This window comes from Lutjanus erythropterus, chromosome 13 (genome assembly GCF_056507025.1).
Source record: "Lutjanus erythropterus isolate fLutEry1 chromosome 13, fLutEry1.hap2, whole genome shotgun sequence".
Taxonomy (NCBI): domain Eukaryota; kingdom Metazoa; phylum Chordata; class Actinopteri; order Lutjaniformes; family Lutjanidae; genus Lutjanus; species Lutjanus erythropterus.
In genome coordinates, this window is record NC_139329.1 from 18,310,168 (window position 1) to 18,322,393 (window position 12,226).

Sequence of the window (12,226 nt, forward strand, 5' to 3'; positions counted from 1 at the left end):
GGTCTGACTCGGCTCGGCCAAGAATGCCAATGGAAAAGATAAGCCTAGCCTGGCTATACCATCATATTTAGCATACAGGCATGAGAGTGGTGAGGTTTTTCAGCAAGGGAGCAAATAGTATTTCCCAAAATGTCAAACTATTCCTTTAAAGTGAAATGAATAATCAAGGGCATGGTGCTGCACGTTCCTTATTCTGCTGTTCTGCATTTCAGCAAAGGAAGATGTCTTTCCAAGTTTTGCTTCCTCCCAAACTAATATCTGTCATCGTTAATGGTGGAAGGCAGAGTAATTGGCTATATTACAGTCTCTTCCTCTGAGAATCCTTCCATGATTAAGGAAATTATCATGCCCCAGTGCGTGATACAGATACACAGATATACATGTGCAGACACACACACACACACACACACACACACACACACACACACACACGCATCAGCGTATTCACACATACACACACTTAATGGAACTCTAGTCATCAGAGGTTACAGTCAGTAACAGGGAAATTATTCACGAGGCTGCTACCAGTTTTAAAGCTGTTATTCAAAGGTGAATAAACATCCCTCTGACTTGTGTTTTACTTCCATCTGCATATGACTTTGTGAGGTTTACACAACCTTATTATTCTCAGTTGCAAAGCAGTTACATAACCAAAAAAAAGAGAGAGAGAAAGCTAATACATGGGGGAAAATATTGGATGGCTGAGCAATATTACAAACCTCACTCCTCTCTGGAGAAGATTTCAGCATCATAAAAAAATTCTAATATCTCGCCAGTTTTTTCCATCTATTTTTTTTCTCAGGTCAACAATAAGCATTTAGACTTCACAAAGAACAATCTCTCCCTCCATCTGATATGATGTTTCTTTCTCTAGACATGAAGCTGGAGGTGAACTCTGAAGCTCTGCCTCTCCTTCATCCCTCATTGGCTGAGAGATGCCTATAAGGGGAGCCACCACGAAGAATGATTGACTGTTTGTCTCTAACCCCCTATCAAGAATGAGACAACCACTTTGGGGCGAGAGTCAGACTCATCTGTCACTTTCAGATCCCCTCTTACTCTCTTCCACACATCATTCACTGCTGTTACCATTTCACAAACATGGGGCGGTAAACTGCGAAAACACCAAGACTGAGGTCAATGAACTTAGGGGTAGTCACTGCAGGAGGTTAAACAGTGTGTCTGCTTTTTGTTTTGCATTGTTTTGAGTTAAATGAGCGGTGAAATTCTGCCTGGATATTTCAGCTGTAGCTGTAAAAAACAACAATCAGCTGAGGTATTGTTGGAAATAGAACCAGAGTTGCACAGGCGGCCATGTGAAAGCAAACTGTAAGTGCACTTTGATTGAAGCATATTGTTTTGTTAGAGAGAGAAGTGATGGAGCACGCTAAAGTCTTTTTCATGGGTTTGCTAAAATTGTATGTGAATTTGATTTGTTTTTGTAAGACCTGAGACAGCACATAGAAGACCTGGAAAGACGTCAAAACATATTTTGTGTGTCATATTTGCATAAACCTAAGCTGACATTTTGCCTCTTCATTCGACAGATAGTATCTGATTCCGTTAATTTCCCTCCATCTGCAGGCATGATATGATCTTCCCGCGGATGTGACACCACACAGAAGCTCACAGGGTTTAGAGTTCGTGCTTTGATTTAGTCATTTAAATAATTTATCATTCAGATTAAAGAGTGACAAATTATTAAAACAGCAGCAGACCATGATATCGTGTCTCGCAATACATTATCTAGACACTGTCACAAATATCATGATGAAGTATTCAGATCCTTTACTTAAAGCGGCAGGACACCCCGTAAACAAATATATATATATATATACATATATATATAATATATATAATGTATGTATATATATATATATGTATGTATGTATGTATGTATATATATTCCCCTGCTATTTAACCATCAAGATTTTTTGGTGTGAGTTGCTGAGATTTTGGTCAAGATGTCAGCTTCTCTTGAATATAAAATGGACCTAGATGGCAGTCTGCTTGTGGTGCTCAGTGCACCAAAAATATATTTTAAAAACTGAAAAGCAGTGTATCTTTCCTGAAATCATGACCTGGTTACTCAAAATAATCCACAGACCTTGTTGTGAGCAATTTAATGTCAAGGTCTACCTGGTTCCATAACATTCAAAAGAAGGCAAACACCTTTCATGATCTGTGACTAATATCTCCAAAACTTGGCAGCTGACACAAAAACTATAAAGAAATAGCACTACAGGTAAGAGAAAAAATAAGTATTTTTGATTTTGGGGTGAACTGTCCCTTTAAGTAAAAGTAGTGACACAACAATATAAAAATAATTGATAATAAGTAAAAGGTCTGCATTCAGTGTGTGGTGTGATGGTGTGTATGTGCAGACTGGGATTACTCCAGCAGTATGGAGGCATTTTGTCTCTTTTTGTTTGTTTGTTTGTTTGTTTGTTTGTTTGTTTGTTTGGGGGGTTGTTTTTTCATTTGAAAACCGGTCACCATCCACTTACATTATTTGGGAGATTCTGCAACACCGTTTTCCTGTGAAACTCCAGCAGTGTTTTGTGTGAAAACTAAACCTGACTTCAGTTGGCATGAGGGCGAGAAGATAACGACTGAATTTTTGGGTGAACTCTCCTTCTGCAAAGGAACTGAAACTGTCAATCGAAACATAAAAAGTGAAATATCTCCCTCTAAAATGCACCTTAGTAAAGTACAATAATATAATAGCAGAAAACAGAAAGTCTATTTAAATAAAGTACATGATTATTTAACTTTTCACATTCTCCTGGATGTCTCCTACAGTAGATGTTTAGTAAACTAGGGGCATTCAAAGGCTAAGACTGTTCATTACATATAGATTAATCTCAATGGTCAATAAAATTCCCCAGAATTGAAAACACCTCATAATGCAGTAAATAAATTGAGGTAAAAGTTAATTTATCTTCTTTACTTATCTTGTAATATAAGACATAATAAATAATTCCCAGTGTCTGGTTGTCACTGCTATCTATTATATATAATCTATCATAATAGTGATCGGCCGTCCTCTTATTCCTACTGATCATTAAGTTATTGGTTCATGTGTTAGTTTTGCGGGTCATGTGAGCACCTTCACTCATAGAGGTCATGTCAGAGCCTCTCAGAGGTGTTTAGCGTCTCTGTTCCCTGGTTCAACCCTCCTACTGATCTAATCGTCACTATAATGACAGTGTTGACTTTGCCGCCGGCTTCACTGTCTCTCTCATTTTCACTGTCATTTTGTCTCACCATCTCTTTCTCTTACTTTATGTTTCTGCCCTCTATCCCTCATCTTCAAGGATTGATTCAGCATTTAACATCAGCATGACCTCAAAAACGCACTCAAGTAATCCGTCCGTCACCGCTCTACGCGTTTTATTATCTTATGCTAATTTGCTTCATGTGTCTTTCCACCTCTCTGCCTCCATTTTTCTTCTGTTTTATGTGAAGGCAACTCTCTGTGGTCACTATGTGTGTGTCAGGTGTAATAGTATTGTTACTGTTGATTGAATTTGGCAACTTGAATAACATGAGCTCAGGTGGATGAAAAGTTTGCTTACATCTAATTATTATTGTAGATCAATAGAACAAGAGATTTAATAAAGTCATCGATTATTTTGTAATGTAATTCTCTTGCAACCAGTCCAGCTTTACATTTCACTGAATTTATCACTACAGTGAATCATTGCAGTTAAACATCTGTTATTAGGTAACTCTAGGCTGTTGTCATGGCAAACATTTAACCAGTAATTGAATACAGTGTTCTCAATCAGAGAACCCTGCATGAATCATGTTGTTTGGTGGAGCAGATATCGGTGCATGCGTATGAATTACATGGGTAAGCTAGCAGTATAAAAACTAAGTACTAATTAACATGTAAGCTCCCTTAAGATTTAATGAAACCTGAGAAAAGAAAGGTTATGCCTTAATATAATACATATCTGAGCACGTAAAGGTTCTGAACTGAGGATGTATGTTGGTAATTTGTGATTTAGGGCTATGTAAATAAGCATAGGTATCATTTACAATGGGGACACTGGGGACATGTCCCTAACATTTTTGAAATGGTCAATTTTATTCCCATCAGTTTTTAAATGCATAATTTGTGAAAAATAGAAGTCAAGTGGAGTCTACTGCTTCAAGTCAAGCCAGTCAAGTCAGATGAAATTCTAATGATCCACCACCGTTTCCAAATTGAAAACAGCTAAAAGGCAGTGGTAATGAAAATTGATTTCACTTAATGAATCATACTAATATTTAACATTTTGTGGCAACAATAACACGCCTCCTAAATGAACAACAATGGAAAGTGGGATCATGTGAGTTCCACATGGGAGAAAGATTCACAACATGCAGCTAGTAACATGTTCCCAGAGTCTCACATGTACATAGCCTACCTTTCTTTGTGGCTTTTATAGTGACAGATGAAATTGAATTTGGTGGAGGTCGTATTTTGAGCTGCTGACCTTGCATAACACTGTTCTCTCCTCATCATCAACAATATAATGAATCCAAATTGTATTATTTTTGGACTAGCCCCCTCCATGATTGCTGCCTCATGTGTATGGTTCTGCTGGTCTGTAACTTCTCAATATCTAGAAATAGTATGTTGAAGATTATTTAACAGTGTTTTTTCATCTGACCCCTTGTTTTTGGCACTTTTCAACACAAAGTGACACCCTTGTAAATAAGATTGGCTTAACTTGATTTTACACAGGTTGTGGGGCCCCCTAACTGGCTACAGTATAATGTTAAAGGACCCCTGCAGAGCCAGCTGGGACTGATCCACCAACCCTTTTTGGCGCAGACTTTATAAGTTGCTGTCATACCCTAACCTGGTGTCCACAGTGAGTCGAGGAGCAGCCAAGCAACAGGGTTCCACCTGTGCTGTTGGAGCTCAAGAGAAAATGCACAACCTTGGCTTTATTTCATGCAGTTTTTACCCTCTGGGCTCTACAGGCTTAAGAGGGTGCAGTCAGATGCTTGCACTCCCTGCCGTGACACCAGCTAAACACAAGGTTGTACCCTGGGTTATGTAAATAGGCAGTCTGGTGCTCTATCACCCATCTGCAGTATGCAGTGGCATTTCACACACATTCATGCCTCAGCAGTTTGTTTAGTGGAATATCTGTGCAGCAAATTTGTGTTGCTGCGACACAATTTTCTATTCTCCTTTTTTTGTGTTATGTATATCTGAGTCCTTCTCAAGGTTCATAGTGATCACTGGCTCTCTCTGACTGGTTTGTCAAGTCCAAATGAAATTATCCACTCACCTGGGCTTTTTCACCTCAGACCTAGAGAGGGCTCTTGGGTTGGTGGCAAAACATCTTCAACTCTGTAACTTAGATTTAAGTGGATAATTTAATTTTGACTTGATGTTGTACCACCTGTGACAGGTTGTGTTCTATTGGTTCATTATTATCATTTAAAGACCTGTAAGGGGGAGAGCCACTCATGTTATAGCTTTGACTTGAGTTCTGTTCAGGCTGCAGACAATTGGATTTGTTACTAAGATCTTAAAAGGGAGAGTTTGGATTATTTAATGTAGGACTGTATGATGTACTTATCAATAGTCAGTGTATTACCTCCAGTAGATGCGATCAGCACACCCCCAGTTAGGAGAGGCAGGGAGGAGTACCAGCAGGGAAGCTATAATCAATGAACTACTCTGGACAGGATCAGCAACAAAAGGTATTTTAGCCACATAAAAAGGACCACCTGAAGTTTACACTATATTTAGAATATTTTCACTGCTTTACTTTGCTGTCAGACCAAGTAAGTAAGTAAGTGGCTAAATCCTTTTGTTGCTGACCCCATCCATAGCAGTTCATTGCTTAGCTTCCATGCTGGTGTTCCATTTCACAAAACTGGGGACATGTTGATGGCATCTAAAGTAGGTAATACACTGACTATCGACAAGTACCTCATACAACCCTACTTCAAATAATCCAAATTATTAATTTAACACCTCTTACAGCACCATTTTTTAGGCAACTGAACCTTTGAGAAACTCCTGGCAATGTCATTTGTCAGCACTGTGTTTAGCAGGCATTGGTGAACCGGCATTTGCTGTAGGCAACACACTGACAAACAATAGGTGCCTCATACAACCCTACCTCGTCAGACTGTCTGCACTGTTATTTGCAGGTGATCAGATCAGATTTGTGCGTCCAGACATGACCAGAAAGCATGAGAAATGAAATCCATCATCTTGCCTTCCATACAGTGGTCCTGTCAAGTCACGGTGCAGAAATCCTCTGGTGCTCCAGACAAACTTTGTGTTGTCTTCCATGCCGCTCTGGTAGTAGCATCATGGATTCTGCTCAACAGCTCTTATGCACTTCTGTCTCTCAGGATTTGATGTGGGCTTGCAATCTGAACAAGGCTTTAGTGACCTATGACACCATGATCTACAGTGGCTGAGGCTTGAGTCACAGGCTTGGGTTTTATGATTTCCGACGGGGCTTTACACAAAACACGTCACCTATGCTTACAGAACTAAAGCTACAATTTCTAACCACTCTTGTTTGAAATGGTTAAGTTTTTAATCCATCCATTGCACTCTTATTAGCAGCCCCGAGCACTCAGCAGTGGTTAACTCAATTAAGTAGCTCCATTATAATCAGTGAGAATGGCAGCCTGAGCAATCATGAAGCTGATGGAGGCCTCGGTCGCAGCTATAACCTGCTGTTTACATGCAAAAAGAACTCACTGGCCTATGTGTGGTTGGGCTCAGATGGAAAAAGGCACAGTTGGACATTGATTGAGGAGCTGCAATTTACATGCCGCAGAGATGTGGAACAAGATCTGTCTGAGTCTTACAGCTTTTGCTCCTGGGGATTCTGCCACAATGTTTGTCTGCCAGGCAGCTGCAACACAGACATTAGTAAATGGGCAACATCAGATCTGTTGGATTGAGAGGATAGACAGATTTAGAAACAGACAGAAATCATACACAAATGTGCACGCAAACCAACAGTGAGTGATGTAAATTCAATTACAGAGCACCACAGGGTGGCATATAAAACAATACGCTTGTTATGCTTTCATTATCAGCAGTATCAACAATGCTTAGCCATTACAAATGGAGGAAAATGACTATAATATTGTGAATTTGATGATTGCAGTGTCTTACTGAAACATATTAAATTTGCGATTGAATTATCGTGTTTTGTTTTCATCTAAAATGGCCTCACCTAATTAACAGTGTTGAAGCTGGGTTCTGAGGGTTTGTCTTTGAAGTCTTGCCCTCTGCATACAGTTAGAAAAATGGGTCTCATCTAGGGAGCAGTTCCTTCTCTCCGCTCTGTGCCTCGGTAGCACATTCACTCTGATCACGATTCAGCTGTTGGCCAAAAACAAAGAAAACAGAGAAACTCATTACTGCTCTTCTGGCCTTCCAGTTGGATTTATTTTTCAAGGGGGAGTCTGCAAAACATTCCAGAAATAAATGCAGCATGTGTGCGTCTGTCTGTTTTTGTTGTGTGTGTCTGTGTCCATGTATGAATCAGTGAAGCTTAGTCTTGTCCAATAGGGCAATAAGACCTAATGTATCTGACATAGATACTGGTCTTGGCCATGCCTAAATATGGATTACCCTTCAATTGTTTTGTAGTCTGTTTTAAATAGCCACTATTTGAATCAAGAGGTTTTTGCCAGTGTACATTTGTTTGTTTTCATCCTGGATGCACCAAAATATATTCACATCTAGAGACTCACAACATTCTTATGTATGAATACAATCTGAGTAGCTTTGGAGCCTGAACCAGTCCCAGTTCTACAGGGGTGCAAAAGCATGCAGCGCACCCTCAGTTCAATATTTTGCACCCTCAGTTGAAATAATATAACAGAAACAGCTGTCCCAATCAAAATTAAATGTCATAATTCAGCAAATGGAAAGCTTTACTTCAGGAAATGTCTGGATTCAGAACATCAAAACATGAACACATATCACTACAAATCTGCACCCAAAGATGTTGTAGTAATGATAGACATTGAAAAAAGTTTTGAAAAAAATGATTTGGTGATGATTACATTGGACCATTAACAATAATTTTACTGGATCTCATCTTGTACATGGTTATATTAGTAATTAATGTTACATCACAGCATTTGAACTGCAATATGTTTAAGGGATCAGCTCCAGACCAGTCTGTGTGTAGAGGTCTGTATGGTTATACTACAGCCCGGCATTGTTTTCAGGTAATTTAATGCTGGTAAACACGGTGGGCAGTTGTGCATAACAGCACTGTGCTCTGGTGTGGCACTTCTCACAGGCTCAGGATTAATTAACCTATCACTGGTGCTGTTCTGACTCATAAAGCAAACTCCTGCTGAAAAGGAACGACACACTGTAGTCACTTACTACTGTTCACAACTTTTTCCAGTTGTGTTCCAGCATAATCTGGTCTTCAGGGACCACACTCTGACCCATAATCCCCCGACTGTGTTTTATTGCAAGCAGTGTAGCTACTAGTGCACCCCCTGCTAATGTCACATGCACCCTAAGTCGTTTTGTTCTGGAACTAGGCCTGGCTTGAAATCCATACTTGTGCAAGGCTAACACAGTTCTACCACTTTGATTAATTTGTCGCTGTCACATCTCTCAGATGTATTTCTCTTTATCAGATCTGGGCCCAAGTTATGCCCCCATTGTCTGCCCATGCTTTGCCAGAAGTGGCCACTGGACAGACATAGCCCGGGCAGAGGTCTCATAGTCTCTCATCTCATAGCTGGGCAGAGGTCCAGACAATCCCTTTAGAGGCAGCAGATCTCTGTCTTCTCTCTGTGGCTCAACACCACCTAACTATCAGCCAATAGCTGTACGAGGCCAGAGTCGAAGCTGAGAGGCAGGCTGATAGAAGGAGTAATTAGTGTTCGAGATTCTTTGTGTGTGTGTGTGTGTGTGAGGGAGGGAGGGATAGAAAAGAAAAGGACAGAAAAAAAAGACAGAGGGGAAGGACAGACAGATAAAATGAGAGAGAGGTCTCGTCCTTGCGGAGTCACAGTGCCCCCACTTCAATAGAAAACCAAGAAAAGTGATTGCATGTAAGAGAAGGTTTTCAGACCTCATTAGCAAAATGGCTTCCCATGGGGCTAAAGGTTATACCAATCAGAATTCAGGCCAGGGTTTCTATAAAGGTACAAGCAACACATGAAATGCACATGCTGTGAGGGTTAAGGCTTTGAAAGTGAGCGTATATGAACAGGATCTTCTTGTGTTTATGAACAAGAGTGTGCGTTCAGTGAGCCTGTCTTCCCATTGACCTCAGTATGTGGTTTGCTTTCAGAACAGATGCTCCTCGGAAACTTTTGCTGCGTGTATAGGTCAGTGCTCGCTGTGTCTTTTATTAAGTGCGTCCCTCAGTCTGCTTCTGTCCTCTGAACGTCCTGTACAGCATTTATTGCTAAGTGACAGCGCTGGACAGTAAGGTCAGAGCACGATGGTCGCAGAAAACTCACTGCTGTTAAATGCATTCTGAAGTCCTATAGCTACTAGGACTAATTAGACTTGGTAATGTGAGAGTTGCACATATCTTTTGTGGTTATAATTTCATGGATATATGTAAATTTCTGAGGTAAAATTCCAGCACAATCGACTTCTTCCACGTTATCATTTTGCACTTTGTCCTCGATAAAGAAAAAATGCAATGATACTAATTTGTGAAGGTCATGAAATAGTTTAAGCAAGGTTATTAATGTACGTTTTGCTCAAAACATAAAATTTTCCTTTGCTCAGTCAAAGAGTACACCAAAGGCTTTTTTTCTATTAAATTTTATTGCAAATGCGATTCACAAAGCAACAGAAATTAGAGCTTTGGTATTCCAAAAACAAATTTCAGAGTGTCAAAAATAAAACTGATTGGGAGATGATGGGATGACAGAGCAACATCATGAGAGAACAACAAAGAGACTCCTGTGTTTAGTCCTGTTAATTTTTCTCCAGTTGACAGATTAACAACAGTAACTGCACCTATATACAATCCATACTCAGCCAGTTTCCAATATTGAGCTGTTTTTCTGTGTTCCAATAAACTGAATTAGTGCAGTAGTTAGAGATCATTGTACTTTGTCCCCACACGGTCAGTGACGTTAAGGTCGCTGGGTTTCAAGGGAGGCTGGTGGAAACCCTGGAGAATCATTCACCCTGAAAAACCAGTGAAGAGAAACATCACACTGACTGGAGTTCTAATCCCCAAACATCTGACACAGTTACACCTATTAACACAGGTAATTAAACTCCAAAAAGCACACACAGACACATGCACTCCATGAGTACTGTGAAAGTGCAAGAGCTGAGAAAAGAAATGTTTTATGCACACTGTTTGTTAATTCTCTACGTAAAAGCGGGCTTTTCTCTGAAGTTTATTATTAGTTGCTTTTATTGTGAGATGAAAGTGGAGCTGATATGTTTTTCTAAAGACGTGTATTTTATAGTACTGCAGGAAATGCCATCGAGGGGATTTAGTAACACAAGGAGTATGCATTAGATTGTCATGACACTGTCATAAACATGTTTATGACTGTTGCCATGAAGTGTCATTCAATCATTTATGTCATTTTGCATGCACAGTTGTCATTGTTTGAGATGCCAGGTGGTGGCCAGGGAAGACAGTACAGAGGTGAATTCCTTGCAGATTTGGTTCTTGACAGGCCAGGGCTTAGTCAGCTAATTAGGTTAATGTAACATGATCATAACAAAGACATTACTGACTTGATTAATGTCAAGCTGTCATAACAAGGCCATCTCATACAACGTCAACTTTGCAATAAAAATGACATTATTATCCAATTGGCATGTAATGACTACGGTCATAAATATTTGTATAGACTCCTTTGTGTTCATGACAGGTTTCATGACATGGCTAATCACTATTTGCCAAACTTTAGCTGGTGTTAGCTAGCTACTTAGCTTGATTAGCCTTGGAGCTAGTCGCTTAATTCGCAGATTCAGCCCTGGGAGCCAGGAAACTCATTAAAACTCATTAAAAATGATCTAACTGACTCAATGACACTTTCATGAAGACTCCTTCATGTTTATGATTGGTGTCATGATATAGTTATGACAGTGCCATGACTGTCTTATGCACACCCCTTCCAACAAAGTCAGCCCCCACACAAACAGCTAATTTACTTTATGACATCAGTGGAGGGTTGAAGAAGATGAGCACTGAGGTCTATCTGAGCTCCACTGATGTCTGCTGCAGTTTAAGGTGGATTACTGATGCACTTCTTGCTCCTTGACAACCAGGTGAGTCAAAGATAGGTGAGAACAGGAAGGGAAGACAGACTGACGGACAGGAGAGGAAAAGGAGGAAATGGAGAAAGGAGAAATGTCAAATCTGGTGCATTGGAAGTGATCTTGGCAGGAAACCTAAGTTACCATAGCGACCTGGTGAAAGCTCTGCAGCAAGTAAGAGGCAAGAGAGAAACAGAAAGAGAGAGGGAGGGAGCAGACCTTGAGGTATTATGTCTCACTCTCTTGGTCTTTCATCGCAATATTTTGAAAGACTGTGTATACAGGTCTTTGGCACAAGTACACAATCGACTCTATCAATACTGAATGCTTATTATTGACATAATTCGTGTAGTGTTTATCATAATGATCAGGGAAACTAAGCAGCTTGCTGCTGTTACTCACCTCTCTTTCATTATTGAAGCCCAGTCAGGTTAATCAAAGCCCTGTTAGGCTCATCAGTGCACAGCTCCACAGTCTGACAATTCCTGCCTGAAAGGATATGAAGCAGAACTACACATCCATTTACATCAGTACGTTCTTTGTAATGTGGATGGTAATTGGTAGTCTTTGATGCACTGGACTGCTGGGACCGCTGACTTTAATAAGCTTATTCACCAGCATGAAGATTCAGATAGGGGTTCTACCACAGACAACCAAGAGGATAAATGAACACACACACATTTTAAACATGACGCACTCATGCATGAATGCACACAGTCATGCATGACAGCTATAAGAGCACATAGTACCATACAGCCATGCCAGGCAACACGCAGAAACACACACACATCTAAAGCTACTCAGGAAAAGTGTCAGAGGGTAGGGTTATCTGCCCATGTAACAGGACCTGCTGGGATTATTCAGAGCGTGATATCCATCTCCCCACAGATGCAACAAAAGATGGCAGGACAGCATTACCAAAGCTACTCCTTAAATCTTCCTGTGTTTGAATCTATGATTCCTCTGTAT

At 40.2% G+C, this 12,226-nt stretch overlaps 1 protein-coding gene across 1 annotated transcript in view; it reads left to right on the forward strand.

Moving 5' to 3' along the window:
* The first annotated feature begins 435 nt into the window (after positions 1–435).
* The window catches only part of shank3a (SH3 and multiple ankyrin repeat domains 3a), a 265,366-nt gene continuing 253,575 nt past the window's right edge, over positions 436–12,226 (forward strand). Inside the window, exon 1 of the mRNA XM_084735097.1 lies at positions 436–1,329. The gene's annotated coding sequence lies outside the window, so the exon portion shown is untranslated. The remainder of the gene's footprint in view (positions 1,330–12,226) is intronic.